We start from the raw sequence: 10,128 nt of genomic DNA, 5'->3' as shown, positions 1-10,128 counted from the left end.
TGCGTTTACTGTTTTATTTATTCATCCGATATCTTCTTTACGAATTAATTAGTTAATTAATTAGTTAATTTATTAGTTAATAATTTAGGTAATTAATTAGTACCTTCATTATTTACTTAATTATATTTGAGATGCATATATTGTCATCATAAATTTGAAATTATTACTATCTCTTGCGAAAAATATATTTTATAGAGCATGTTCTCTAGATTAGTAAACATTTTATTTGATTACCAGTGTAGTTTGTTCTTGTTCCACCTGACTATACTTTTTTATTACATTTTCACCCCATACAAGGCACATTGCCACTTTGGTGTAGGAGGCTACTGACAAGGGCAACAACTACTAGGGTACTATGTAGGGATTTGGGCAGTAAGATGTTGGTTCACGTTACACTTGAACTTCTGCACGTCAGTACAGTTGGGGAAGCAGGGACCTGGAATGGAATTTCAAAATCTAGCGGTTCTAGGAAAGAAACTACTGGAGTAGAAAGATCTTTTACATCTAGGGATCTCTACAGTGTGGAGTGGGATTTTGCAGCCCATCGGGTCTGTCGAGGGTGTTCACGTCGTGGGGGCACAAGTGCTTGCAGTTCGTCAGAGCATTCACCATTATAATACTCGTAGAACAGGCAGAGGGATGCAACGTTTCGTTGTGGGAAAAATATAAAATAATTACTAACTGGATTCCTCGGAAATACGCCGAGAAAAACTACAGGAAATACCCCAAAATGTCACTAAAGTGTAAAGTTTCTCGAATCTGGAGGTTTTTAACTCTGAAAGTTTATAGACTTGAACTACTAGATATCGGAAATTTCATCTTGCTCCCTAAATTAAGCAATCATGCCATACTAAGAATGGTCCTATAAACATAGTCACTAATTCACAATAATCTCTTACGCGTCAGTACCAACTTGCCTTGTTTCTGGATATGACCTAAAACTATATCCGATGGTGAGGCCCAACCTTGCGGGCCTTGGGGAGTGTAGAGCCACCCTTTAATTGCCATTGCTCCCAGGTCCACTCTGACCCGGAGTGGTAGTACCTGTTAGGGTCCTAACTATGGGTTAAATAGAATCTGACGTAAAAAAAAATAATACTCCCTTAAAAATCGTTCCTTAAAATAACTAGATTCGGCATTAAATAACCTGGAAAAGGTTGATATGCTGTAAAAGGATAACAACCAACCAGCCAATTTGCGTTGGCAAGCTTAATATAAAAATTAAAACAAGATAAAACTATTCGTATTTAATTTACTAATAGTAGCATTCTGTGCATGCTCAGCATAAATGAAGATGCACTGATATTAATGTAGTTCTTTTGTTAAAACTGCTAAAAGTTGTTATCTAAACTAACAGTGAACCTGGTATAACGGGATCGTAAAGTAAGCTTTAATATGATATTTTAATTCTTGAAAATTTCTTATATATTATTATAGAGTGTATGTTCTATCGACTTTTATATATTATAAAATTGTGATTTCAATATATATATATATATTTATTGATTGTTGGAGAGCTATTGGCTACACATAAGCAAACGTGTTTCAATGACCCCCTAGCATGGAAAATCACCTCATCAGGCAAAAAACCATCAACCTAACTTGGCCTGATGAGGTGATTTTCCCTGCTATGGGGGTCATTGAAACACATTTGCTAATGTGTAGCCAATAGCTCTCCAACAATCAATATATTGCTCTGTTTCATGCATTGAGCACTCTTTGGAATGACATATTGTGTTGATTTATACCAACAGTATAATATTATATATATATATATATATATATATATATATATATATATATATATATATATATGACTTGGGTGCATCAGTCTGAATGAACACCGAAACCAAAACTATATATATATATATATATATATATATATATATATATATATATATATATATATATATATATAAAGTGCTCAATACGTAGGTAATGCTAGTTAGTAAGTTATAAAATGTATATGGCGATTAATTTACACTGAATATTCCGCGTTTCATCCACTCTAGGATACTTCAGGCATCCTAGAGTGGATGAAACGCGGAATATTCAGTGTAGCTTAATCGCCATATACATTTTATAACTTACTAACTATATATATATATATATATATATATATATATATATATATATATATATATATATATATATATATATATATATATATATTGTCTACAATTTTATAAATAAAACCTTGTGTGTGGGTGTGTGTGTGGGTGAGTCCGTTCCTTATAAACTCTGAAACGGCTGAACAGATTTTCTTTAAAATTTACAGAACTTTAGTGTATAAGTCTGGGAGTGAACTTAGTTAAGTTTTTTTTCCCAGAATACCCCTATAATGACATTTGTGACGTAATTTTTTTTTTTACATTACAGAAACATTTCTATGAAAGTATATTAAAATGAAAAAAAATATAGATAGATTTCTACGAGTCGCTCTGTTTATTATAATTGTTTATTTTTGAAAACATTTTTTACAGTTACTGAATTATAAGTGGTTGGCCATACTTATAGGGAAATGTGCACTGAACAGATACCATAATACTTATTAGAGTTAAATTCAAATTTTGTATATATCTGCTTTTTTTACATCGTTCATTTTTGTATTACATTTAAGTTATTTAAAACACCACTCTTCCCATATTAAATAATAATTTCAAAATAATGCTAATATTTCAGTGTCCCAATTGTTCTTTTTTTAGCGTTTAAATTATCCAAATAAACAGTTGTTAATACTGTCTGCTTTTTTTATATCGTTCATTTCTGTATTACGTTTAAGTTATTTTAACCCCCACTCTTTCCATGTAAAATAATAATGTCGAAATAATAACGTTAATATTTTAGTGTGAAGGTCATGCACGCATGCGCAACCGGATGTCGTAAAGCGGAAAGTGGGTTACATACATCGTTACAAGGTCATTTGGGTTTTATAATTATATATATATATATATATATATATATATATATACATATATATATATATATTGAGCTCCTTCAGCTATACTCGAAACCGAAACCAAAACTCATGAAGTATGCTTGATAAAATTATTCATAAAAATGTATTATAAGAATGCGATCAGCTATACTCGAAACCGAAACCAACACTGATGAAGAATTCTTGACGAAATTAATTATAAAACATTAGACTACTGGAGTGCCATCGGCTTTATGCGAAACGGAAAACAAAGTTCATGAAGAATTCTTGATTAAAAAAAATTTAATTAAAAATAAATTTCTGGAGTGTCATTAACACTAATCAAAACCGAAACCAAAACTTACGAAGAATTCATGTTAAATTATTTATAAAAAAGTATAAATGATTTGAGTGCCATCAGTTATAATCGAAACCGAAACGTAAACTTATGAAGAATTTTTGGTAAATTAATTTATTACAAAAAATGGAAGTCCGTAACAATTAAACGGGTGTAAGCGTGACACAGAAAATGAATAACATACACGCTTTCCTATTAATGCATAGACAACATTCAAAACCAGAACAGTAGCCCGAATATGCAAATAGTATAAATTATACATTCGCATCTGGCTTCAAATGCAACCTTTAAACATCCAATAAAAAACTATGCAGTCATACGTTTATCGTACTATTTTTATGTGTACATATGGGAGGGTCGTTCATCCCTTTTAAAACTAATAAAATAAAACACTGATATCTCAATTACGGAATTAAAAAACAAACTCCTATTTTCGTAATAATACATGTTATATGAGCAGAAATTAATAAGCCGCATCTCAGTTATACACTATTTCATTAGTGATGGGACGATTTAAAAATATTTCCTGATTCCGATACAATTACCGATTCTGTACTAAATTCCCGATTTTGATACTGTCACTGATTTCGATTCTGATTCTTTGTAAATCTCTAAATGTTTGACTATAAAAGTGTTATTTTGCCGCGAGTGTTGTAAAAACACATCATATATTTGCCTATATTTTCTCAAATGTAAACACACATTTGTGAGGAGTTGGTCTAAAGATTTTAGTCTTTATGGAAGTTTAAAATCAATAGATATTTAACATTGGATTATTACTGCATGCAGTGGACGATGTTACTTAAATTAAATCAAATGAAAAAGATAATTTAAGCAATCGGTTTTGGCATCGGGAAATTGGCTCAAACATTTCCGATTTCGATAGCCCCCCCCCCCCCCCAAAAAAAAAACCTCCGATTTTTCCGATTCCCGATTCCGATTATTCGTCCCAACACTAATTTTTATAAAACATATATATTGCATTTTTACCCCAAGCACGCCACAGTACAAATTTTACGTAGGGGTTTGAGCAGCAAGATATTTGTTTACATTACACCTGGACTTCTGTATGTGAGTACACTCAGGGAAGCAGGAAGCCAGAAGGGAATTCCGAAGTCTAGGATTCCCAGGGAAGAATCTATTAGAGTAGAAGGCTTTGGGGGTATATCTACTATGTAGAGGTGGGATTTTCCTGCTACACGGCTTGTCAGGGGTATTTACATAAAAGGTTGTGAGAAATTAATCTCACAAACTCAATACTCCCTGGCAGAGACAAATAAATCCACAAATTATAAAATACATACCTTAAAATTCAAAAGATATTAAGTTATAACAGCAAAGAAAAGTTATTAGTCCTGGTATATTCCATTGCAAAACGGTGGGTTAGTTTTTTTGTTTGTTTGCTTTTTATTACATTTTCACCCCAAACAAGGCACATTGGCACTTTGGTGTAGGGGTCTACTATCAGGGGTAACATCTACTGGGGTACTATGTGGGTAGTTGGGAAGCAAGATGTCGCTTCACGTTACACTTGAACTTCTGCATGTCAGTACAGTTAGGGAAGCAGGAACCTGGAATGGAATTCCAGAGTCTAGCGGTTCTGGGGAAGAAACTACTGGAGTAGAAGGGTCTCTTACATCTAGGGATCTCTACTGTGTGGGGGTGGGATTTAGCTGCCTGTCGGGTCTGTCGAGAGTGTCTACGTCGTGAGCGCACAAGTGTCTGCAGTTCGTCAGAGCATTCACCATTAAAATACTTGTAGAACAGACAGAGGGATGCAACATTTCGTCGATGGAACAGAGGCTGAAGCTTAGATACCAGTTCAGGACCTATCAGATTGGCGACTCTCTTTTGAACCTTGTATAGGAGCAAGAGACTAGCAGCAGATGCACCAGCCCAAATGTGACAACAATACTCCATACATGGTGGCCTTATAGAGGTACAGGATACTTTCAGGTGTCAGTAGTTTTCTAGCACGGTAGAGAGAGCCTACCTTTTTCGCAGCGGCCCTGGCAATGGTTTCAATATAATTGTTCCACTTAATGTTTCCTGTGAACGTTAGGCCAAGGAGTTTGAAAGATGTACTCTCAGACATGGAGTCACTCGCCATTGCTCAAGTGGTAGTTTAATTCCTTATGGTGGAGTGGTAATTTATATTTCCTTTGAAAGGATCCATGGTAATTCATGGTGTTCTCGGCAAGAATTCTGTTGCCTTTAATTAAGCATAAATTGAGTCCCTTGGGACTCTAATTGAATTGAAGAAAGTTCAAATATTTAGTTGATATAAATATGATCAAAATGCGCATAAGAAGTCATCCTCTAATTAGGATATCTTCGGCACATTTAAAGGTGTCTCTGCTTGTAGAGGTTCAAGTCCTTTGTTTCACCAAACATTTAGGTTTTATAACGTGAAGAAATTGTGGTAGCTCCGTTCTCGATAAAGAATTATTCTCGGAGCCGTTATTTAGTGAGTCCTTTCATGCCGAGTGTTCATCGTGAACTTAAAAGGAAAAGAAGATTTAAAAAATGCGCCAAGTAATTAACTTGGCTCGTGCAAACTAACCGATCACAGACCGTCGACTAGAATTCTGTGTAGGCGGCTTTAAACAAAGAAACATGCCGTTGTAAATGGAATTTCTTACAAGGTTCGTCGATGCCCCTATCATAAAAAAATCTTGTAAAACAGGCAGAGATGCAATATTTCATCGATGGGACAGCGGTTGAAGCCTAGCTGACAGTGTGGCACCTATTCAGTTGGGGACTCTTTTGAACCCTGTCTAAAGGTGGGAGACTTATAGCGGAATCACTATTCCAAATATGGTAACAATACTCTATACATGGACAAACTGTGGCTTTTTAGAGGTACAGGAAGTCTCAGACGTACGTACCTTGCTAGCACCGTAGAGAAAGTCCACTTTCTTTTCAGCACTTTAATGTTGATTCAAAACAGTTCATTTAAAGCTTGTACAAAAATTTTAACAGCGCTTTTAAGAGCCTTTGCCAATTCTCTTCGAAAAGCAGTTATTACAAGTAGTTTTTACTAGTGACACTATTCCGGTCAATAAAATAGGGATAAATTTCACTTTGCGTTCTATGTATTTTAAATATCAAATACAAGCTAACACACGAGTAATCAACTTAAAATAGTTTATTCATTAATTTAACGTATGCTGCATGAAGAAATAGGATATCTGCTTTTTCCACAAGTAAAGATTTCTATTTTTTTATTTGAAAATATTCAAGAGATACGACGACGAGATAGAGGCAATTAAAACATGCTCCCGTTTGAGTCTTAGAATGTATTTTATTACATAGTCACAGTCATTCTCAATAAACTTTTACCAATGAAGGATAGCCGTGTACAGAACACGGTTTGTCATACGATGGTCTTACAAAAAGTAACGGTTTTTATTTTTAAAAACTCTAAAATATTAAAGAGCTACGCAAACGGGAGTAGTATTTTTAAAACCAGCGAATTTATTGGTCTATAAATTAGTTTTCTACATAGCCATCTGCTTCTACCGCCCTTTAAAGGACAATGCTGATTTTCTTAGTGTCACATACCGTCAATATCTACAACGGAGAGATGAAACTTTGAGTTAATGAACGTATGAATATAGTCATCATGTCATTCCAATTTGTAATCTCATCAAATGTATTTAGGCAAACAAAAAATAGGAGACATTACATTTAGAACTTCCCGAGTATAAGAATTGCTGTCTATTTTACTTGCTTGAAACCGACTTAGAATTGAGCATGTATTTACGAAATGCTTTCCTGAATTTTTGTACAGGCATTTAAAATTGTCGTAGACTTTTTAAAACAGAATATGTTATTGCTATTCATCTCATGAGGTGACTGACTACGTTTTTATGATTTCAAGTTCAAATGAACAGCTACAGCAAGAATTGGAGTACACCATACTAAAGCCTAATTGCCACACAGCTTGTGAATTTCCAAAATGTAATCTGGACGTGGGGACATTTCAGGAGCAACAACTACTGGGGTAGTATGTGGGGTGCATTTCAGAAGAACGATGACAGGCAAGACAATTCTGTTTTAAACTTGATAATAAAATCTACAAAAACGTATGGAATGCTTTTATCTGCCTTTAAACCATATTCCATGAATTGAGCATCCGTTTTTGGGGTTTTTTTTTTACATGGTGGTCACGACTTATCAAGGCACAGAAGCCACTCATGGATAAGGGTTGTTGTAAGTACAGTATGTTAGTGTGGATATTTAGAGTGTCTACTTAAGGAGGCGGTTCATCAGGAATTTTTTAATATTGGACTTGAAGTAGTCAGGAGGGAAGCAGGCAGACGGAACAGAGTTCCACAGGCGTGCAGTTCTAAGAAAGAAGCTTTGTTCATGGAGTCTACGTTTTGATTTAGGCATAGATAAGAGTGGGGAAAATTTTTCACAGTGGATTCAGCTAGACGGGTGTTTTTCGTGAAAGATTGGCGAGGGGGGACCAGAGATTGGAGCTCAGACGAGCACCTGCCATGGAAATAACGATAAAACAAAGATAGGCTTGCAAGATCTCTTCTGTGGGAGAGAGGTTGCAGGGAAGAGAAAAGGGCATCCTCAACAAAGTCACTAAGTCTATTTTGTACTCTGTCAAGGCAGGATAGGCTGTTTTTAGCAGTTCCTGCCCAGATATGTCAGCAGTATTCCATCCTTGGACGTACTTGGCTTTTATTGGCTTTTTGAGTAGTATAAGGGATACAAGGAAGACGGGAAGCTTATGCCTGATGATGAGATGTGTGGAAGGAATAAGGGAGTCAAAACACTAGAGTTGATTGGCCAAATAAAGAATTTCATTGATAACGGCCGTCGTGGTTCGATAGAGACGAATGCACATTTTGATGTTAGTGTGGGAACAATACACACAATTATTCACTAGTAACTGGACAAGTTCACCCAAAGTGTGCTCAGAGAAAGTAAGAGTATATTTGACAAATATGGACATCAAGACAGTTCCTCACCCTCCTCTTAATCCAGATCTTGTTCACTGTGACTTTTGGTTATTTTTAGGCTCAACGAAAACTATAGAAACTGTCCTTGTGAGACGAGTGAGAATGTTATATACTGGGTGATATGGCCGTGACGTCTATTTTGTTAGCACCGTCTATATTCTAGCTATCCGAGATTTTTGAATATATCGATAGATAGAGAGATAGTTTGTTTGTACATATATGCATATGTTGTTGTAACTCGTCTAGTGAATGGTATCACCACTGTTCATTTATCTATGAATAACGAGACACTTTTTTTATAAAACAATTTGATTTATTTAATAACAACATATACACATCAATACGGCGGTGAAGGAGAGTGTGGCGGGAAGGGTGTGGTTGCGACCGTGACAGGCAGTTGAGCGTCGTCTGTCCTTCTCTGCTGTCCTCTCTCTGACTGTATTGACTTGTTTATCATTGCTTTTTATGAATTTTCCCGTTAACCGATTTACGTAATCGACCCACATTCTGACCCTGTTGATGTTTGCATTTGGTCTTACTTGCGGCCGAATTACGTCATCTTATTCCCGGGTTTCATTTTTGTCGAAACATCTGAAACGTCTGACCCATAAAGCGACTTGCGTCATAGGACGAGGTCATCCAATTCCAGTTCATTCGCCCCTCCCCTTCTTATTGTACAAGAATATAAGTAGGCTATAAAATGACTTTGATGTGGTCTTCCATAATCTAGAACGGTACAACAAGCGCATTGCAACCGGAGGAGATGACATCAAAAGGGTATAGAGCTTAATGTTTGTACTAACAATAAAAGTGCCTATAGGAATATAGTCTGTGATCTTATTGAAGCCATCTTGTATATTAGAATTGGTCGTTTGGTTTAGGCAAACTTTTCTTCCGGTTTTTCAGTACTGTAGAACCCCGGGATACGTTTATAAAGACTATTATGTGGAATACGATGTTAATTCTGTACCTACTTAAGGTAATTTTAACAACGTTATTTAATTATATATGTGTATTATCTGATGTACAGTATTTTGTAACTAATTATTAATGTCGTATCCCGGGGGGGCTACTGATTTTTTAACAAATTAACTGTACGTCACCCAAGCATGTAAGAGTACACTATTTTTGGTGCAAAATCAACAACAAATATTTTACATACGTCCATCCAGTCTGCGCGGTTTGAAAAGTAAATAGCATTTAAAAAATAAATACGTGACGAATAATGAAACTACATTATAAAATTAAAACGTGACAGAAAAACGAGACTTAATTTGAAAATTAGAACTGTTTTAATAAGTTATAAAAATAAGAAAGTAAAAAACAAAAAAAACAAAAAAAACAAACAAACTCAATTTGAGACTTGAAACGTAACTCATAAACTAAACACCATTCAAAAAAACTCATGACGCGACAGACAAATGAAACTCAATTAAAAATAACTTTAAACGTGACAATACACCGAAAGTAAATTACAAAATAAAATATGTTACGAACATAACAGTGTGTAAAATATAATGGAAATTAACTTAAATGCTTAAACGTGACAGACAAACGAAACTCGAACTATAGTCAACTTTAAAACACTGAAACATAACAGAAAAACGAAACAAAACTTAAAAATAAAAACTTGATAGACAAACGAATTAATTAAAAGGTTGTTAGTAAATTAAACATAACACAGTGCGTTAAATATATTCCGGCAACCATCTTGGTTTATGCAATCATAAAAAAATATTCACATTTCAAAAGCATGTGGACCTGATCTAATACCGGTTGTGCTATTAAAAAAATGCTCCGCCGAAGTAACTCCTGTTCTCTACAAACTTTACATAATGCCTTAATGAATCTTGCTTTACTGTCTGCTGAGAAAC

At 34.9% G+C, this 10,128-nt stretch overlaps 1 protein-coding gene across 1 annotated transcript in view; it reads right to left on the bottom strand.

The window, feature by feature from the left end:
* The window catches only part of LOC145243549 (type-1 angiotensin II receptor A-like), a 1,077,320-nt gene that overhangs the window by 568,807 nt on the left and 498,385 nt on the right, over positions 1-10,128 (bottom strand). The window lies entirely within an intron of this gene.

Source organism: Euprymna scolopes, chromosome 22 (assembly GCF_053919585.1).
Source record: "Euprymna scolopes isolate OS-2025 chromosome 22, ASM5391958v1, whole genome shotgun sequence".
Classification (NCBI taxonomy): Eukaryota; Metazoa; Mollusca; class Cephalopoda; order Sepiida; family Sepiolidae; genus Euprymna; species Euprymna scolopes.
Note: the sequence above shows the minus strand (reverse complement) of the source record. Positions and strands in the feature narration are given on the sequence as shown.